This window comes from Neovison vison, chromosome 1 (genome assembly GCF_020171115.1).
Source record: "Neovison vison isolate M4711 chromosome 1, ASM_NN_V1, whole genome shotgun sequence".
Taxonomy (NCBI): domain Eukaryota; kingdom Metazoa; phylum Chordata; class Mammalia; order Carnivora; family Mustelidae; genus Neogale; species Neogale vison.
The window spans coordinates 176,687,873-176,707,975 of NC_058091.1; the positions used below are offsets into that span (position 1 = coordinate 176,687,873).

The following is a 20,103-nucleotide window of genomic DNA, read 5'->3' on the forward strand; positions in this document are numbered from 1 at the left end:
TTTCCAAAATATACAAAGAACTTGTATAACTCCATGCCAAAAACACAAAAAATCCAATTAAGAAATGGGCAAAGGATATGAATAGTATTTTTCCAAAGACGACATGCAGATGGCCAACAAACATGTGAAAAGATGCTCAAGCATCACTCATCAACAGAGGAATACAAATCAATGCCACAGTGACATATCACCTCACAACTATCAGAATGGCTAAATTCAAAACACAAAAAACAAGTGTTGGTGAGGATTTGGGAAAAAAGAAACCCTCTTTGTAGGTTTGCACTCTTTTTTTAAGATTTTATTTATTTATTTGACAGAACACAAGTAATCAGAGAGGCAGGCAGAGGGAGAGAGAGAAACATGCTCTCTACTGAGCAGAGAGCCCAACATGGGGCTCGATCCCAGGACCCTGGGATCATGACCTAAGCCGAAGGCAGCTGCTTAACCAATTGAGCCACCCAGGAGCCCAGGGTTTGCACTCTTGATGGGAATGCAAAGTTGTCTAGTCACTGTGAAAAACAGTATGGAGTTTCCTCAAAAAATTTAAAAAAAGAATTATCATGTGATGCAGTAATTCCACTATTGGTATTTACCCGAAGAAAATGAAAACATGAATGCAAAAAGATATATGCACTGTTATGTTTATAGCAGCATTATTTACAATAGCCAAGGCATGGAAGCATGCTTTATCCATGGGAATGGATAAAGAAATATGCGTATATATGTACAGTGGAATACTATTCAGTCATAAAAAATAATGAGATCTTGTCATTTGAAGTAACATGAGTGGAGCTAGACAGTATAATGCTGAGAAAATAAGCCTGTCACAGAAAGACAAATACCAAATGATTTCTCTCATATGTGGAACTTAAGAAACAAAACAAATGAGCAGAGGGAAAAGAAGAGAGAGATAGAAACCAAGAAACAGATTATTAACTGTAGAAAACAAACTGACGGTCATCAGAGGGAATGTGGATGGGAGATGGATGAAACGTGTGGTGGAGTTTCAGGAGTGCATTTATCATGATGAACACCAGGCATGTATGGAAGTGCCGAGTCACTACAAGGCATCTAAAACTAATATAACACTGTATGCCAATTAATCAGAATTAAAGTAAAAATTTATGTATATATATATAAAAAAGAAATGTGAACCAGGGAAGAAAGAAAAACAAAACATAAAATAAACTCTTAAATATAGAGAACAAACTTGTGATTGTTAGAGGGGAGGTAGATGTGGAAATGGGTGAAATAGGAGAAGGATATTAAGAGTACACTCATTTTCATAAGTTTTGAGTAATGTATATAATTGTTGAATTGTTGTATAGCACATGTGAAACTAATATAACACTGCATGTTAATTATACTGGAATTCTAAAAGTTATATTTGGCTCTTTGGGAATTTTTTTTTAAAGATTTTATTTATTTACTTGACAGAGGCAGGCAGAGAGAGGGGGAAGTAGTCTTCCTTCTGAGCAGAGAGCCCGATGCGAGGCGGGGCTTAATCCCAGGACCCTGAGATCATGACCTGAGGCAAAGGCAGAGCCTTTAACCCAGAGACACCCCGGCACCCCTGTTTGGGAAATGTGATAGTACATTATTTTCAGCCACCCTTGTGACTACAGATACACTCAACTCAAAACCCAGTTAACTAGAACAAAAGTTTTTCACAAATGTACAAAAAAAATTTCAGAAAATAAATCAACATACTCCCCCATCACCTTTATTTTTCTAATTCAATTTCTGAATTCTTGAAGTTTCAGTTCAATTTTCAACGTTTTCCTGAATCTTCCCGTAACCATCAGAGTTAGTAATGATTATACTAGACCATCTTTTTTTTTAATATCTTTTTTTTTAAAGATTCTATCCATTTATTTGACAGAGATTACAAGTAGGCAGAGAGGCAGGCAGAGAGAGAGAGGAGGAAGCAGGCTCCCTGCCGAGCAGAGAGCCCGATGCGGGACTCGATCCCAGGACCTCGAGATCACGACCCGAGCCGAAGGCAGCAGCTCAACCCACTGAGCCACCCAGGCGCCCCCATACTAGACCATCTTTTACGTGGTTTTATTCCACCTCTGTAAATTGAGGGCAAATCAAGATATTCCCAGCTAACTAAAAACCTTATATTTCAAATCCACAGTCTTTAAATATGAATTTAGAATTTACCTTGGAGGGAGGAATCCCAATTTTTTTAATGTTCATAAATGTAAATACCTCCTTTTTTATTTTCAGAGTGGAGTATTTATTACATGTATACTATATGAGCTCATTTGGATTATCTTTCATTCTACATTTTTCACATTAATCACAACTGGATTACATTACTCACACTCCAAAATGTTGAAAGTAACATACAGGAATATGTTCCAAATTCTTTTCCAAAATATGTGGGGTTTTTTTTCCCCCTTTCTTTACTGTTAGCAAAACATTTCCTAACTGTCTATAGTTTTTGCTAGAGTTTTTTAATGCAGTATCTTGAATAAGCAATCTTTGGAAGATATATCAAAGGGTAAAACTTTCAATAAAAGAAAATATTCTTTTATAGTAAGTTGTATTCTTCCATTTGTCATTCATTTTATGAAACTTCAGCTTCTGCGAGTAATGGTTTTAGGGGACTACCAACTGATTTTCTCAGGTTTGGTAGCATGGCCTACATTTGCCCTCTGAACTTCACATATCACTTCGTTAGGTGGGTAAGAGCATTTATTTTGAATTGCTTAGTTGTAGAGGCTGAATGTGTTACTAATAAGGGTTGTAGGAGTCACATGTGGAACTCCAAGGTTATGTATAGTTTGGCTGTGTGGACAGCCAGTCCCTCGCTATAGCTCTTTAAAAAAACCTGTCATGTCCTACTGTGCTTATAAATTGATCCATGTAAAGACTTCAAGGACCTCAAAATAACAAGTGGGTGGGTAAGGTGGTGTTTCAAAATCCTTAGGTGCCACCTACCCTCAAGGAATAATAGAATCCTCTAGGAGAGTTATTTGAGAACTCCATGATATATTTTATTATGTCCCCATCCCTACTGTTAAAATGTCTGTTAACACAGGGGCACCTGGGTGGCTCAGTGGGTTAAAGCCTCTGCCTTCGGCTCAGGTCACAATCCCAGGATCCTGGGATCGGGCCCCACGGTGAGCTCTTTGCTCAGTGGGGAGCCTGCTTCCTCCTCTCTCTCTCTGCCTGCCTCTCTGCCTACTTGTGATCTCTCTCTCTGTGTCAAATAAATATTTAAAATCTTTAAAAAAATGAAAATAAAACGCCTGTTAACACAATGTTCACCTATAATATGCATTTAATATGGACTTGTAGATTTCATAAGGACTTTCCTTGAATCTATTGCTTTCTTGGCAATCTCAGATTTCTTTCTTTCTGTGAAAACACATCTCCATGCTATGCCTCACTGGCAAGAGAGTCATGTTCTTTTTAATAAACCATATGTTGAGGTACTTCCTAATATATATCTTTCAATAATTTCAAATGTTAGTATTTTGGTTGCTTGGTTACATTAATGTTTTTCAAATAGTAAACTTTCATATACTCTCACTATGCACTTAATAACTTTTTTATTAAAATCAATAGTGCATTCTATTCTGAGACGATTCACTGGCAGCAAAAATTTGACAGAAAAATTCTGCATATTAGTGTATCACTTTCAACTAAATCCAGATTGACCCAGTGAATTTACATTAAGAGTTCTTCATGGAAAGCAATGGAGTTGAGCCCAAATTAAGCATGCGCCATTGCTTTCTAAGAAGTAGAGTCATAAAAAATTATTATATTTAAAATCAGGGGCCTCTTTCACCTCCTATCTCCCTACAATGGTACATGGACTGTCCTTTAACCCAAGACAATTCCACAATTTTTCTTGTTCTCATGGAGTATTTCTGAAATATATTGAAGAGGAAGCTGAGGTCTCGTAAAAAACCAGATGATTACTGTCGCAAATAATAGTTAACATAAAAAAAGAAATTGAAAATGTCTTTTTGTTATTACTACGACTTTTTGTTAAGGTTCTTATCATCTGGCATGTCTACCATCCTACTTGTGTCCAACAGCTGAGATGACACTGCAGGACTACTATTAGAGGGGGGAAAAACAGCTCCAAGTTACGGTTGTGGGTTATACTGAGCTGCTCACCACCTAATACTCATTTTCTCTTGCATCAGGGAGAACACATTAGAACCTAGAAAGTGGTTGAGAAGAGATATATAATTGGAGAATGATCAAAGAAGAAATAAGGTCTCTGAAAAAATGTCTGGTTTAACATAATGTTAAAATCAATCATTTGGACCTAATCAGCATCACATTTGAACCAAATTAAGTGACAGAGTTGGCTATAATTTATCTAGTTAAGTATTCTCATATGTGTAGCAAGATGCTCTTCACAATGGGTGAAAATATAGCCAAATAATATATTAAAAAGTCAGAGAATCATTAGACTATTTTAATTGAAAATGTCTTGGGGCACCTGGGTGCCTCAGTGGGTTAAAGCCTCTGCCTTCGGCTCAGGTCATGATCCCAGGGTCCTGGGCTGCTTCCCCCACCCTTTCTCTGCCTGCCTCTCTGCCCTTTTGTGATCTCTATCAGTCAAATAAATAATTAAATTCTTTTTTTTTTTTTTTAAAGATTTTATTTATTTATTTGACAGAGAGAAATCACAAGTAGATGGAGAGGCAGGCAGAGAGAGAGAGAGGGAAGCAGGCTCCCTGCTGAGCAGAGAGCCCGATGCGGGACTCGATCCCAGAACCCTGAGATCATGACCTGAGCCGAAGGCAGCGGCTTAACCCACTGAGCCACCCAGGCGCCCAATAAATAAAATCATTTAAAAAAATAAAAGAAAATGTCTTTAAATATCATCTTGTCCTAATATGTTAAACAGTCATCTTTTGATCAAGTGAAACCAAAGAATAAATAAATTCATGGCTGGCTGATCAGGTTGAGAAGAATGAGAACTGCTTAGGGAAGTTCTCTTTTTAACAAGGACTGCTTCACTGAAACTGTTACAATAGCATTGTTGAGGAGAATTTTTGAAAATATGTACAGAGGTGAGAGGAGTCAAGATGGCGGAGAAGTAGCAGGCTGAGACTACTTCAGATAGCAGGAGATCAGCTAGATAGCTTATCTAAAGATTGCAAACACCTACAAATCCAATGGCAGATTGAAGAGAAGAAGAATAGCAATCCTAGAAACAGAAAAACAACCACTTTCTGAAAGGTAGGACTGGCAGAGAAGTAAATCCAAAGTGATGGGAAGATAGACCCGGGGGGAGGGGCCGGCTCCCGGCAAGCGGCGGAGCAACGGAGCACAAAATCAGGACTTTTAAAAGTCTGTTCCACTGAGGGACATCGCTCCAGAGGCTAAACCGGGGTGAGGCCCATGCAGGGTTAGCGTGGCCTCAGGTCCCGCAGGGTCACAGAAGGATTGGGGGTGTCTGAGTGTCGCAGAGTTTACAAGTATTAGAATGGGGAAGCTGGCTACAGAGACAGAGCTGACAGTAAGCTCACAGCTCGGGTTTACCTTGAACCGGTCACAGGCTTGGTGAGCTCGGAGCATGGCCAGAGGTCAGGCAGACGGGAGTTACTGGGTGCTGTTCTCTGAGGGTGCACTGAGGAGTGGGGCCCCGGGCTCTCGGCTCCTTTGGGCCGGAGACCAGGAGGCCACAGTTTGTATTCCCATCCTCCAGAACTCTATGGAAAGCGCTCAGGGACGAAAGCTCCTGAAAGCAAACCTGAGGGGATTACTAAGCCCAGCCCCTGGTAAGGGCGGTGCAATTCTGCCTGGGGCAAAGACACTTAGGAATCACTACATCAGGCCCCTCCCCCAGAAAATCAACAAGAAATCCAGCCAAGACCAGTTCAACTACCAAGGAGTGCAGTTTCAATACAAAGGAGAGCAACAGAATTCCAGAGGAGGAGAAAGAAAAGCACAGAACTCATGGCTTTCTCGCTATGATTCTTTAGTCTTGCAGTTAATTTAATTTTATTTTTTTCTCTTCTTCTGCTAAGATTTTTTTAACTTTTACCCTTTTCTTTTTAAAAGTTTTTTAACTAGTTTATCTAATATATATATTTTTTATTTTTTATACTTTTCTTTATTCATTTTCTTTTTTTTTCCTTCTTTCTTTCATTCCAAACCTCTTTTTATCCCTTTTCTCCCCCGTCACAATTTGGGATCTCTTATGATTTGGTTAAAGCATATTTTCCTGGGGTTGATGCCACCCTTTTAGTATTTTACTTGCTCCTTCATATACTCTTATCTGGACAAAATGACAAGGCAGAAAAATTCACCACAAAAAAAGAACAAGAGGCAGTACCGAAGGTTAGGGACCTAATCAATACAGACATTGGTAATATGTCAGATCTAGAATTCAGAATGTAATTCTCAAGGTTCTATCTGGGCTTGAAAAAGGCATGGAAGATATTAGAGAAACCCTCTCGGGAGATATAAAAGCCCTTTCTGGAGAAATAAAAGAACTCAAATCTAACCAAGTTGAAATCAAAAGAGCTATTAATGAGGTACAATCAAAAATGGAGGCTCTCACTGCTAGGATAAATGAGGCAGGAGAAAGAATTAGTGATATAGAAGACCAAAGGACAGAGAATAAAGAAGCTGAGCAAAAGAGGGACAAACAGCTACTGGACCACGAAGGGAGAATTCAAGAGATAAGTGACACCATAAGACAAAACAACATTAAAATAATTGGGATTCCAGAAGAAGAAGAAAGAGAGAGGGGAGCAGAAGGTATACTGGAGATAATTATTGGGGAGAATTTCCCCAATATGGCAAATGGAACAAGCATCAAAATTCAGGAGGTGCGGAGAACACCCCTCAAAATCAGTAAGAATAGGCCCACACCCCGTCACCTAATAGTAAAATTTACAAGTCTTAGTGACAAAGAGAAAATCCTGAAAGCAGCCCAGGAAAAGAAGTCTGTAACATACAATGGTAAAAATATTAGATTGGCAGCAGACTTATCCACAGAGACCTGGCAGGCCAGAAAGAGCTGGCATGATATATTCAGAGAACTAAACAACAACAACAAAAAAAACATACAACCAAGAATACTATATCCAGCTAGGCTATCATTGAAAATAGAAGGAGAGATAAAAAGCTTCCAGGACAAACAAAAACTGAAAGAATTTGCAAACACCAAACCAGCTCTACAGGAAATATTGAAAGGGATCCTCTAAGCAAAGAGAGAGCCTATAAGTGGTAGATAAGAAAGGAACAGAGACAATATACAGTAACAGTCACCTTACAGGCAATACAATGGCACTAAATTCATATCTCTCAATAGTTACCCTGAATGTTAATGGGCTAAATGCCCCAATCAAAAGACACAGGGTATCAGAATTGATAAAAAAACTAAAACCCATCTAATTGTTGTCTAAAGAAACTCATTTTAAGCCTGAAGACACCGCCAGATTTAAAGTGAGGGGGTGGAAAACAATTTACCATGCTAATGGACATCAGAAGAAAGCAGGACTGGCAATCCTTATATCAGATAAATTAGATTTTAAGCCAAACACTATAATAAGAGATGAGGAAGGACACTATATCATACTCAAAGGGTCTGTACAAGAAGATCTAACAATTTTTAATATCTATGCCCCCAACATGGGAGCAGCCAACTATATAAACCAATTAATAACAAAATCAAAGAAACACATCAACAATAATACAATAATAGTAGGGGACTTTAACACTCCCCTCACTGAAATGGACAGATCATCCAAGCAAAAGATCAACAAGGAAATAAAGGCCTTAAATGATACACTGGGCCAGATGGACATCACAGATACATTCAGAACATTTCATCCCAAAGTAATAGAATACAAAATTTCTCTAGTGCACATGGAACATTCTCCACAATAGATCACATCCTCGGTCCTAAATCAGGTCTAAGCCGGTATCAATAGATTGGGACAATTTCCTGCATATTTTCAGACCACAATGCTCTGAAGCTGGAACTCAATCACAAGAGGAAATTTGGAAGAACCCAAATACATGGAGACTAAACAGCATCCTTCTAAAGAATGAATGGGTCAACCAGGAAATTAAAGAAGAATTGAAAAAAATCATGGAAACAAATGATAATGAAAACACAACGGTTCAAAATCTGTGGGACACAACAAAGGCAGTCCTAAGAGGAAAATATATAGCGGTACAAGCCTTTTCAAGAAACAAGAAAGGTCTCAGGTACACAGCCTAACCCTACACCTAAAGGAGCTGGAGAAAGAACAAGAAAGAAACCCTAAACCCAGCAGGAGAAGAGAAATCATAAAGATCAGAGCAGAAATCAATGAAATAGAAACCAAAACAACAATAGAACAAATCAACGAACTTGGAGCTAGTTCTTTGAAAGAATTAATAAGATTGATAAACCCCTGGCCAGACTTATCAAAAAGAAAAGAGAAATGACCCAAATAAATAAAATCACGAATGAAAGAGGAGAGATCACAACTAACACCAAAGAAATACAAACAATTATAAGAACATACCATGAGCAACACTATGCCAACAAATCTGACAATCTGGAAGAAATGGAGGCATTCCTAGAGACATATAAACTACCACAACTTAACCAGGAGAAATAGAAAGCCTGAACAGACCTATAACCAGTAAGGAGATTGAAACAGTCATCAAAAATATCCAAACAAACAAAAGCTCAGGGCCAGACGGCTTCCCGGAGGAATTCTACCAAACATTTAAAGAAGAACTAATTCCTATTCTCCTGAAACTGTTTCAAAAAATAGAAATGGAAGGAAAACTTCCAAACTAATTTTTTGAGGCCAGCATCACCTTGATCCCAAAACCAGACAAGGATCCCATCAAAAAAGAGAGCTATAGACCAACATCCTTGATGAACACAGATGCGAAAATTCTCACCAAAATACTAGCCAATAGGATTCAACAGTATATTAAAAGGATTATTCACCACGACCAAGGGGGATTTATTCCAGGGCTGCAAGGTTGGTTCAACATCCACAAATCAATCAATGTGATACAACACATGAATAAAAGAAAGAACAAGAACCATATGATACTCTCAATAGATGCTGAAAAAGCATTTGACAAAGTACAGCATCCCTTCCTGATCAAAACTCTTCAAAGTGTAGGGATAGAGGGCACACACCTCAATATTATCAAAGCCATCAAGGAAAAACCCACCACAAATATCATTCTCAATGGAGAAAAACTGAAAGCTTGTCCGCTAAGGTCAGGAACACGGCAGGGAGGTCCATTATCATCACTGTTATTCAACATAGTACTAGAAGTCCTAGCCTCAGCAATCAGACAACAAAAGGAAATTAAAGGCATCCAAATCAGCAAAGAAGTCATCAAACTATCACTCTTAGCAGATGATATGATACTCTATGTGGAAAACCCGAAAGACTCCACTCCAAAACTGCTAGAACTTGTACAGGAATTCAGTAGTGTCAGGATATAAAATCAATGCACAGAAATCAGTTGCATTTCTCTACACCAACAACCAGACAGAAGAAAGAGAAATTAAGGAGTCAATCCCATTTACAATTGCACCCAAAACCATAAGATACCTAGGAATAAACCTAACCAAAGAGGCACAGAATCTATACTCAGAAAACTATAAAGTACTCATGAAAGAAATTGAGGAAGACACAAAAAATGGAAAAATGTTCCATGCTCCTGGATTGGAAGAATAAATATTGTGAAAATGTCTATGCTACCTAAAGCAATCTACACATTTAATGCAATTCCTATCAAAGTACCATCCATCTTTTTCAAGGAAATGGAACAAATAATCCTAAAATTTATATAGAACCAGAAAGACCTCAAATAGCCAAAGGAATATTGAAAAAGAAAGCCAAAGTTGGTGGCATCACAATTCTGGACTTCAAGCTGTATTACAAAGCTGTCATCATCAAGACAGCATGGTACTGGCACAAAAACAGACACAGAGATCAATGGAACAGAATAGAAAGCCCAGAAATAGAACCTCAACTCTATGGTCAACAAATCTTCGACAAAGCAAAAAAGAATGTCCAATGGGAAAAAGACAGCCTCTTTAATACATGGTGTTGGGAAAAGTCAACAGCCACATGCAGAAAAATGAAATTGGACCATTTCCTTACACCACACACCAAAATAGACTCAAAATGGATGAAGGACCTCAATGTGAGAAAGGAATCCATCAAAATCCTTGAGGACAACACAGGCAGCAACCTCTTCGACCTCAGCCACAGCAACATCTTCCTAGGAACATCGCCAAAGGCAAGGGAAGCAAGGGCAAAAATGAACTATTGGGATTTCATCAAGATCAAAAGCTTTTGCACAGCAAGGGAACAGTTAACAAAACCAAAAGACAACTGATAGAATGGGAGAAGATATTTGCAAACGACACATCAGGTAAAGGACTAGTGTCTAAAATCTATAAAGAACTTAGCAAACTCAACACCCAAAGAACAAATAATCCAATCAAGAAATGGGCAGAGGACATGAACAGACATTTCTACAAAGAAGACATCCAGATGGCCAACAGACACATGAAAAAATGCTCCATATCACTTGGCATCAGGGAAATACAAATCAAAACCACAATGAGATATCACCCACACCAGTCAGAATGGCTAAAATTAACAAGTCAGGAAATGACAGATGCTGGCGAGGATGTGGAGAAAGGGGAACCCTCCTACACTATTGGTGGGAATGCAAGCTGGTGCAACCACTCTGGAAAACAGCATGGAGGTTCCTCAAAATGTTGAAAATAGAACTGCCCTATGACCCAGCAATTTCACTACTGGGTATTTACCGTAAAGATACAAATGTAGTGATCCGAAGGGGCATGTGCACCCGAATGTTTATAGCAGCAATGTCCATAATAGCCAAACTATGGAAAGAACATAGTTGATGGCAACAGATGAATGGATCAAGAAGATGTGGTATATATACACAATGGAATACTATGCAGCCATCAAAAGAAATGAAATCTTGCCATTTGTGACAACGTGGAAGGAACTAGAGCGTATCATGCTTAGTGAAATAAGTCAAGCAGAGAAAGACAACTATCATATGATCTCCCTGATATGAGGAAGTAGTGATGAAACATGGGGGCTTAAGGGGGTAGGAGGAGAATAAATGAAACAAGATGGGATTGGGAGGGAGACAAACCATAAGCGTCTCTTAATCTCACAAAACAAACTGAGGGTTGCTGGGGGGAGGGGGGTTGGGAGAAGGGGCGTGGGGTAATGGACATTGGGGAGGGTACGTGCTTTGGTGAGTCTGTGAAGTGTGTAAACCTGGCGATTCACAGACCTGTACCCCTGGGGATAAAAATATATTATATGTTTATAAAAAATAAAAAATTAAAAATTAAAAAAAATAAATAAATACCAAAAAAAAGGAAAATATGTACAGAATTTTAGAGATTTTTTTTTTTTTTTTGAGAAAGAGTGAGAGAGAGAGAGCACGGGGAGATGTGGAAGGCAAGAGAGAGATTCTCAAGCAGACTCTGTGGGGAGTGTAGCACCTGTAGTAGGGCTCGATCTCACAACCCTTAGACCATAACCTGAGCTGAAATCAGAGTTGGACCCTTAGCCGACTGAGCCACCCAGGTGTCCCAAAAATGTACTGAATTTTGAAGTCAATAAGAAATATCAAATCGTGTTAATAATTCATGATTACAAAAAATACTGAGCTATAATAGTCACAGATATAACTTGTATTAAAATTATTCTCTTCAGTTATCAGGCTTTAGTAAGCATTACCAAAATTATTTATAATTAATTTTAACCCAATCTAAATTTAAAAACTCAGGAAATCTTATTATTGTGTTTAAGATATTAAGACTTTTAAAATGTGACTGCAGTTTTGTATCTATAGATAAATATATTTTATTGTTCTTCTCAAGTCTAAAAAATAAAGTGTGGTGCCTTGGCTACAGAATTTTGGATTCTGATTATGTTAGGCAACAAAACAAAGTGTGACCAAGAGAGTCCTCCAAGAATAGACCTCATAAAATAAAAAGTAATGTTAGAGATTCCAGTATTGACATAAATCAGGGGGGTGACCTCAATGTATAATGCACCCAAATAGCATTGGCCAATGAGGAGGAAATGATAACTTGGACCAGATTCAAACAAAGAAGCCAAGTATAGTTGATAGTTCTGGTTTTGGTTGGCCAGTATCCATTCCAACTTCTTTGGTATGCAGCACTACTATTTAGTTTGGAGGGTTATTTTCTTCCCACTGTGTGTGACCTTGTTGGATGTCAGTTAGGGAGATCTGCCCCAGGGTGCCTGGGTAGCTCAGTTGGTTGAGTGCTGGACTCCTGATTTCCTCTCACAATCTCAGGGTCATGAGATTGAACCCCAGTTCAGGCTCACACTCAGCTTAGAGTTTGTTTGAGATTCTCTTTCTCCCTCCCTTTCTCCTTCCCCTCCCCTGGCTCATGTACTCTGTCTCTCTAAAATAAATAATCTTTTTTTAAAAAGCAGGGTGGGGGAACCTGCCTTAATCTGGCCAAAGGGGAAGACACAGACCAATCTAGACCAATCAACACACAAATTAACTCTCAAGAATTTCACTCTCTAAGGAACAGCGCTCAGGACTGCAAGGGTAAAAGAGATGTGCACCTGATTCATCCAATTATGGTGATATCTTGAACAAATAAGCCATCGGTTCTACAGCATCTAGCCTCAAAACTGCTTTTTCTCAGACCTGGTCCTATAGCTTTTTGTCTATGTGTGAGATATAGCTGTATTCTTCTGAAAAATATGTCTTCGTCTCATTCTTACACTAGCTCAAATAAGTTCCTGTCATTTTTATCCAAAGAGCCTAATTGTTTCACTGAGAGGCTGTCTGAATCTAGAACTGGTCTCCAAGTAGAGGGCGGAGATGCTGATAGCCTATGTCAGTATCAAAATGAAACTGCATCAATCTCAGTTCTCAAGGCTCAACATCAAAAAAGTTTACTCCAGGGAACAACGCACATGTGCAGAACAGCTAGCAGGAACCACACCTTTACAAGAGCGGTTGTGTTGTCCTTATAGAAAAATCAACCTCTTCAAAATAGCAGGCCAGCCGGAAACAAAGATGCTACAAACTGGCCTAGTGGCCAGAGGACCACAGAATATTAGTGACCACGTGGACTAAATGAAGTTCAGCACAAGGGACCAAAGAAGAAGGTAGAGGTGTTCTGTAGCTCAGGGCCCTCCTGGTCATCAGGGCTTATCTTGGCATAGCTGCCCTAGATCTACATTAACAGGACTGATCCCAGGGTTACCCATTCCTGGCATCCAAGTAGTCAATAAAGCTTTTTACTCTAGTCAGGAATGGCCCAGAGTCTGGGCAAAGCTGTACCAGGTCCGCAGTCTGGAATGACTAGAAAAAGCTGGGATGGTTTCCTAAGAAAGGAAGATGGTTTGCTAAGAGTGGAGAAAGTCAGTGATAAGCTGTGCTTTGAGCTAAAAAAAAAAGTTTAAATATATCATCTACCACGCTTCTTGGTATTTCCCAAAATATTATCTCTCTGCATTTGAACTCACTCTTCTTTCTTCTTGGGATGTCTTTTCTTTTATTCTTACAGGGTAAGATGTTTTGTTGTTGTTTTTGTATATTAGATCCAACTCAAGTACCGTGTAACTTCCAGGGAGAATTCTTTTTTTTTTTTTTTCTTTCCAATTTATTTATTTTCAGAAAAACAGTATTCATTATTTTTTCACCACACCCAGTGCTCCACGCAAGCCGTGCCCTCTATAATACCCACCACCTGGTACCCCAACCTCCCACCCCCCCGCCACTTCAAACCCCTCAGATTGTTTTTCAGAGTCCATAGTCTCTCATGGTTTGCCTCCCCTTCCAATTTACCCAAAAGCACATACCCTCCCCAATGTCCATAACCCTACCCCCTTCTCCCAACCCCCCTCCCCCCAGCAACCCACAGTTTGTTTCATGAGATTAAGAGTCACTTATGGTTTGTCTCCCTCCCTATCCCATCTTGTTTCATGGAACTAGAGCGTATCATGCTTAGTGAAATAAGTCAAGCGGAGAAAGACAACTATCATATGATCTCCCTGATATGAGGAAGTGGTGATGCAACATGGGGGCTTAAGTGGGTAGGAGAAGAAACCAGGGAGAATTTTTGGCACTACAAATAGGCTTATGATATTTTTACATAATTCTAATCTGAATTATTTATTCCTCCTACAGGAAGGCATGGACAATTTCCAATTAATATATGGATTTGTGCAATGTGCCCTGCACATCACAGGCATACGGAAAACAGTTGTTGAATGAATGAATGCCAAGTTCAGGAAAGATGTAATTCCCTCTCTGGCTGAAATTATTTAGATCTCTCTTTAATGTTTTAAGCATTCGTAAGAAATGTTTCAGCTAGAAATTAAACTCCATTAAAATCAGAGGCACTGTCTGCCCTCCTTTACACACAAAACTAATTCCGGTACTGATGGAAAAGAACTCTTCCCAGAATAAGGAGAAAGGGGAAACAAACAAACAAACAAAAAACAGTGCAGAGGAATAGAGGGAAAAGGAAGTGTAGGTCTCACAACTCAGCTATGGAATATACTACCACATTTCTTAGGTATTCCTCTCTGGTGTATAGACAGAGTAGAACAATAAGGCACTTTAGTTTGTATTTGGAAAATATGCATAAGAATATCAGTAGCAGGGGCGCCTGGGTGGCTCAGTGGGTTAAAGCCTCTGCCTCTGAATACCAGTAGCAATGAAAAAAGAAAACGCGTTTAAGGGCTCCAGAATCAAGGACAGGGGAGGAGGAGTCTAGATTCTCCATGATTGATGACTGTCCTCTGCTTCGATCGGATGGCTCTTTACTCCAGATTTAAGGTTTGAAAAGTATTTTTTTTCCCTCTGATTCCTGAAGTACCAGCTTCCAGTGCCCAGAGTCACCAGCATCATCTTCTTAGGAACGATTTCTTTCTCAATAATGAAGAATAATAAGGATACATATCTGAAAGTATTCCATTTGGAATTCCTTCTTTTCATAATACAAAATAATGAGTTTCAAAGGAGTGATCTGTACATCATTTAACCTTTTTCTAATCCACATAGAACCAGTTTTATTCATAATGTAAGTGAATTTAAAAATGCCATTTAAAAATAACAATGACAGCCTACTCCTTGAATATATGTGCAAGTTCAAGAAACAGTAAATAAAATAATTATGAGAGCATCTGTTTCATAAACTTTCAGATAAACTTGGTTTTAGAAACTGAGTCCTGAAAAATATGTCAAGGTATAAAGCATATTTGTGCAACTCCCAGAAGAGTGGCCTTTTATTTTTTTTTTTAAGATTTTATTTATTTATTTGACAGACAGAGATCACAAGTAGGCAGAGAGGCAGGCAGAAATAGAGAGGGGGAAGCCGGCTCCCTGATGAGCAGAGAGCCCGATGCAGGTCTTAATCCCAGGACCCTGGGACCATAACCTGAGCTGAAGTCAGAGGCTTAACACTCTGAGCCACCCAGACATCCCAAGAGTGGCCTTTTATTTTATTTTATTTTAAGATTGTATTTATTTATTTGTTAGAGAGAGAGAGCGCACGAGCACAGGCAGACAAAGTGGCAGGCAGAGGCAGAGGGAGAAACAGGCTCCCTGCTGAGCGAGGAGCCCAATGTGGGACTCAGGACGCTGGGATCATGACCTGAGCTGAAGGCAGCAGCTTAACCAACTGAGCCACACTGGCATCCCAAGAGTAGCCTTTTAAAAGAAATCAAACCTTGTTTCCTTTTACAAAAATAATCCAGAAGACATCGAAACAACTGCTTTCAGTGAGCTTACGAACTTTTAGAAGGTTAAAGTCTCTATTCCTGCTTCTTTGGGGATCCTTCCTATTATCTTGAACAAGTTCAGTACAAGCTACACCCATCAAATGTGTTGGCAGCTTACAAGAGAGCTATAGCTGCCAGAAACAGGCCTACATTTTTACTTACTTCACCGAGTATGACATTATGAAACAGGCACTTACATTTTTCTATCAAATGACATTGCTCAGTTATAACAGAAGTTTGGTTCCAAAATCACAACAATTTGAAGGATTTCTCTTTCCAAATATCAGGACCTCAAAGCATAAACGCTGCAAATTAGAAATTGCACAGTGACAGATAAAACTTCCTGTATATACTATCTTTTTAAAATTAAGACTGTGAAAGGTGCAAAGGAATGTTAATTTCCAAAATGTTTCTCTAAAATGTAATCTGAATTATCTAACTTTTGAAGAAAGGAATTATCCTAATTAGCAGAGGGTCACCCTAATAATGTAGTGAATTTTTTATCTAATTTACTGCTTGGATTTTTACAGAGTCTTTTTAGAAATGCAAGAGAACCACAAATCTTCAAATGCCTCCAAATTCCATGGAGACATAGGATACATTTGAAGACCCACTTCTCCCTAAATGGCAAAGAAGAAGGTTCCCACTGCAAATACTCTTCAAACTCTTTCCTCAGAAAGCCCTTCCTCTCTCTTCCAGGGGTCTTTCTTTTGAATTTTCAAGCCAGTGTTGATTGATCAGCGCTCATATTAACACTGTGAGTCTCTTGCCTGGCTCTCTATAGCAAGGTAGATGTCCAGGCCATTGCTGGATGATGGGAGAAGGGCCAATCATCTATTTCCATGGTGTGTAGGCTAAAAGGAATTACCCTCCTTCCAGAAAGCTAAGAAATGCCTTCCAATCCCTAATGACTTTTCCCCATTTCCTTGCTCTGGATCCAGGGAAGAATATAATCTCCAGCCGTCCTGGAAGAATCAATTATTCCAGGAATCTTTCCACTCTGGGAATGGAAAGAAATGGATACAGCAGGAAGGGTCAGGCGCTTCCACTTCAACCAGTGAAACCATGACCAGTTAAGATCAATTTCATGCTTTTACTTTACTGACCATCACTCCAAAACACCCTTCAAGGGACCAGAATAAAAGGAGGAAGAGGCAAAGGGTCATGGTTAGAAGGGGGAGTGTTTTCCAGCTCCTTTGGTTTATAGAGCAGTGGAGTCTCCAGGATTCTTTGAGCAGAGGGGTCATACAGAGGAGTAAGGTAACAACAGAAGACGTGAATGGGAGCATATCAGGTAAAGAGAGCATGTTCTGGCAGCCCGTGAGGCCATTCCACTGCTGTAAAATCACCGGGATTATATATTGTTTGTTCAGTGTAACATAATTAGTTGTCAAAATCACCTGAAAACATTCCTGATTCCAACCCTGATTCTTAGGGGTTTTGTCAGTTGTGATTGAAACCGAAATTAACTCACTTGGATAAGAATGCTTTCTACATGGCAGTTTACACAAGGCACAAGAATGTTTATAAACTTTTTAAATTCTGTCAAAAAAAAAGACTATAAAATAACTTGGCAGTCTCTGATTTTGTGAGCTAGTTGTAGAAAGAGAACATTGATTTTTATGTCTATGTACTTGGCACACATTAAAACGATGCAGCACAAGTCCAGCATCTAAGTCTAGAGTTTTCCCCATCTTTCTCAACAACGTATTCCTCCCATTGGCCCACTGCCCCTCCCCTCACTCAGCCTCTGACACCCCAAATCCCATTCCTCAAACTTAGAAATGTACCTATCCCTTTCAATGTAAAAAAAAAAAAAAAAAAAAGACTCTTCTTTGAGAATTTCTGGTGTTGACAAATTATTTTTATTATTGTTTGTTAAATATGTATAAACACAAAACTAAGTATAAACTCCTTATGCTCAGAGCTTATGCTTAGAGCTTTGATTCTACAACCAAAACAAATTTACCAATGTTTACAAACAAAATTTAAAAAGTAATAAAATTCAAATTAAGAACATTAATTTAGTGTGATAGCTGATACTCGTATGTAAGAACTACATGTAAATATGGTATTTAACTGCATCCATACAGGTATGGTCACCTTCATTCTAAAGGTCTACACTATCCTCTGATATCTAATAATTCAAGAGTTCTAAGACCTTTTCTGTTAAAACTATTCTGAAGCCTTAAGTTCTCACGTGATGCCATTTGGCCTTACCTGGTCTGTGATGCCTCATTTATGTATTAAGTTCTACCTCTATTCTTTTCATATCACCCACATTTTAAGTACTAGTTCACTTAAACGTGTTCTTAGACACCAATGCATGGTGGATCTCCACGGGGGCAATCTTGCCCCCCAGGGGATATCTGGCAACATCTGGAGGCCGTTTTGGTTGTCAAGTGGGAAGAGGGAAGACTAGCATCTAGTTGGCATCGTCCACAATGTCAGTAGTGTGGAGGCTGAGAAACTCAGATAAGGCAAATGGCAACTGTTAAGTCCTCTCTCAGTAAGAAGTTTAAGTGGCTCTGTGGATCATCTAAAATACGTTTGTATCAATTTTATATTTTTATTTAAAAATTCAAAAACAAACTTAAAAGGCAATTCTATTCTGAGAAATTTCTGAATTCCATCTGATTAATGAAAACTAAAACTCCAGAGACTCAGTTAAAACCTCCATTTTAAAGAAGTTAATTTTCAGGATGCCTGGGTGGCTCAGTCAGCTAAACATCTGAATTTGGCTCAGGTCATGATGCCAGGGTCCTGGGATCGAGTCCTACATCAGGAACCTTGCTCGGTGAGGAGCCTGTTTCTCCCTCTGCCCCTGTCTACCACTACCCCTGCTTGTAATTGCTCTCTCTGTGTCAAATAAATAAACAAAATCTTTTTTTAAAAGATAATTTTTTTATTTTTTATAAACATATAATATATTTTTATCCCAAGGGGTACAGGTCTGTGAATCGCCAGGTTTACACACTTCACAGCACTCACCATAACACATACCTTTAAAAAAGTTAATTTTCACATGTAATATTATAAAATTCCCACCAGGCTCTAGGATTTCTGAATCCTGGTCCATTTATTTTTTAGCCTGATTATTTAAATACATGTATAGCTATTCTAGAAGGTCACTAAATTAAATCACCACAAAAATATTTTCTAACTTATTAATTGACCATAATGCCATACAAAAGATGCATAAAATTTACTGCCAAATCAATACCATATTATAACATAAAATCTGGATATATATTCCTACCAAGGGATGACAGGTATGAGAAAGTTTGCAAACTAGAATTATAGATCATTCTAAAATGAGATAGCATATAAGTCATAGAATTCTCATCCCACTTTTTATCCATCAAAAAAGTATCCATTGAACACCTGTTATGTGGCATGGTCTCTATACAGCTCAATATTGGGCCAGGCACAATGTGTGTTTTTCCTCCCCACCAGTATCCACATTTAATGGGCTCCAGCCAGAATACCTGGAAACTAAATACTTGCCAATGATAAAAAAACAAGACTGGGCGCCTGGGTGGCTCAGTGGGTTAAGCCGCTGCCTTCGGCTCAGGTCATGATCTCAGGGTCCTGGGATTGAGTCCCACATCGAGCTCTCTGCTCAGCAGGGAGCCTTCTTCCTCCTCTCTCTCTCTCTCTCTCTGCCTGCCTGTCTGCCTACTTGTGATCTCTCTCTGTCAAGTAAATAAATAAAATCTTTAAAAAAAAAAAAAAGACTGCTTTTATTTATTTTTTTATTTTTTAAAAAGATTTTATTTATTTATTTGACAGAGAGAAAGATCACAAGTAGGCAGAGAGGCAAGGCAGAGAGAGAGGGGGAAGAAGGCTCCCCACCAAGCAGAGAGCCGGATGCAGGGCTCAACCCCAGGACCCTGAGATCAGGACCTGAGCCGAAGGCAGAGGCTTAACCCACTGAGCCACCCCAACAAGACTGCCTTTAAAGTCCAATTTCTGCTTGCTGCAACAGAAGATTAAGTTTCAAAACAGTCAGTATGCTTTTCAGTTCCTTGTCAACCTCTTCTAGGCAAATTGTGGCTCATCTTTAGCATTTGCACTTGCATACCACCCCCCCAAGAGGCCCAATTAAGACATCAGTCTAGAATCTTCCTCTGACTCTGTATTGTCCTGACCTTGTGGATTGTGACCTTGGGAAGTTATCTAGTCTCCCATTTCCTCATTAGCACTACAAAGATAATAATAATAATAATGGTTTTATTAGCTTTTTATGGCTCAATGTATAATATGAGGAGAGCTGAGAACAATACCTGACACTTGATAAGCTCTCAGTAAGTTT

General features: G+C 39.0%; 1 long non-coding RNA gene across 1 annotated transcript in view; it reads right to left on the reverse strand.

Moving 5' to 3' along the window:
* LOC122916336 overlaps positions 1 to 20,103 on the reverse strand; it is a 178,356-nt gene that overhangs the window by 73,854 nt on the left and 84,399 nt on the right. The gene's annotated exons all lie outside the window — the stretch shown is intronic.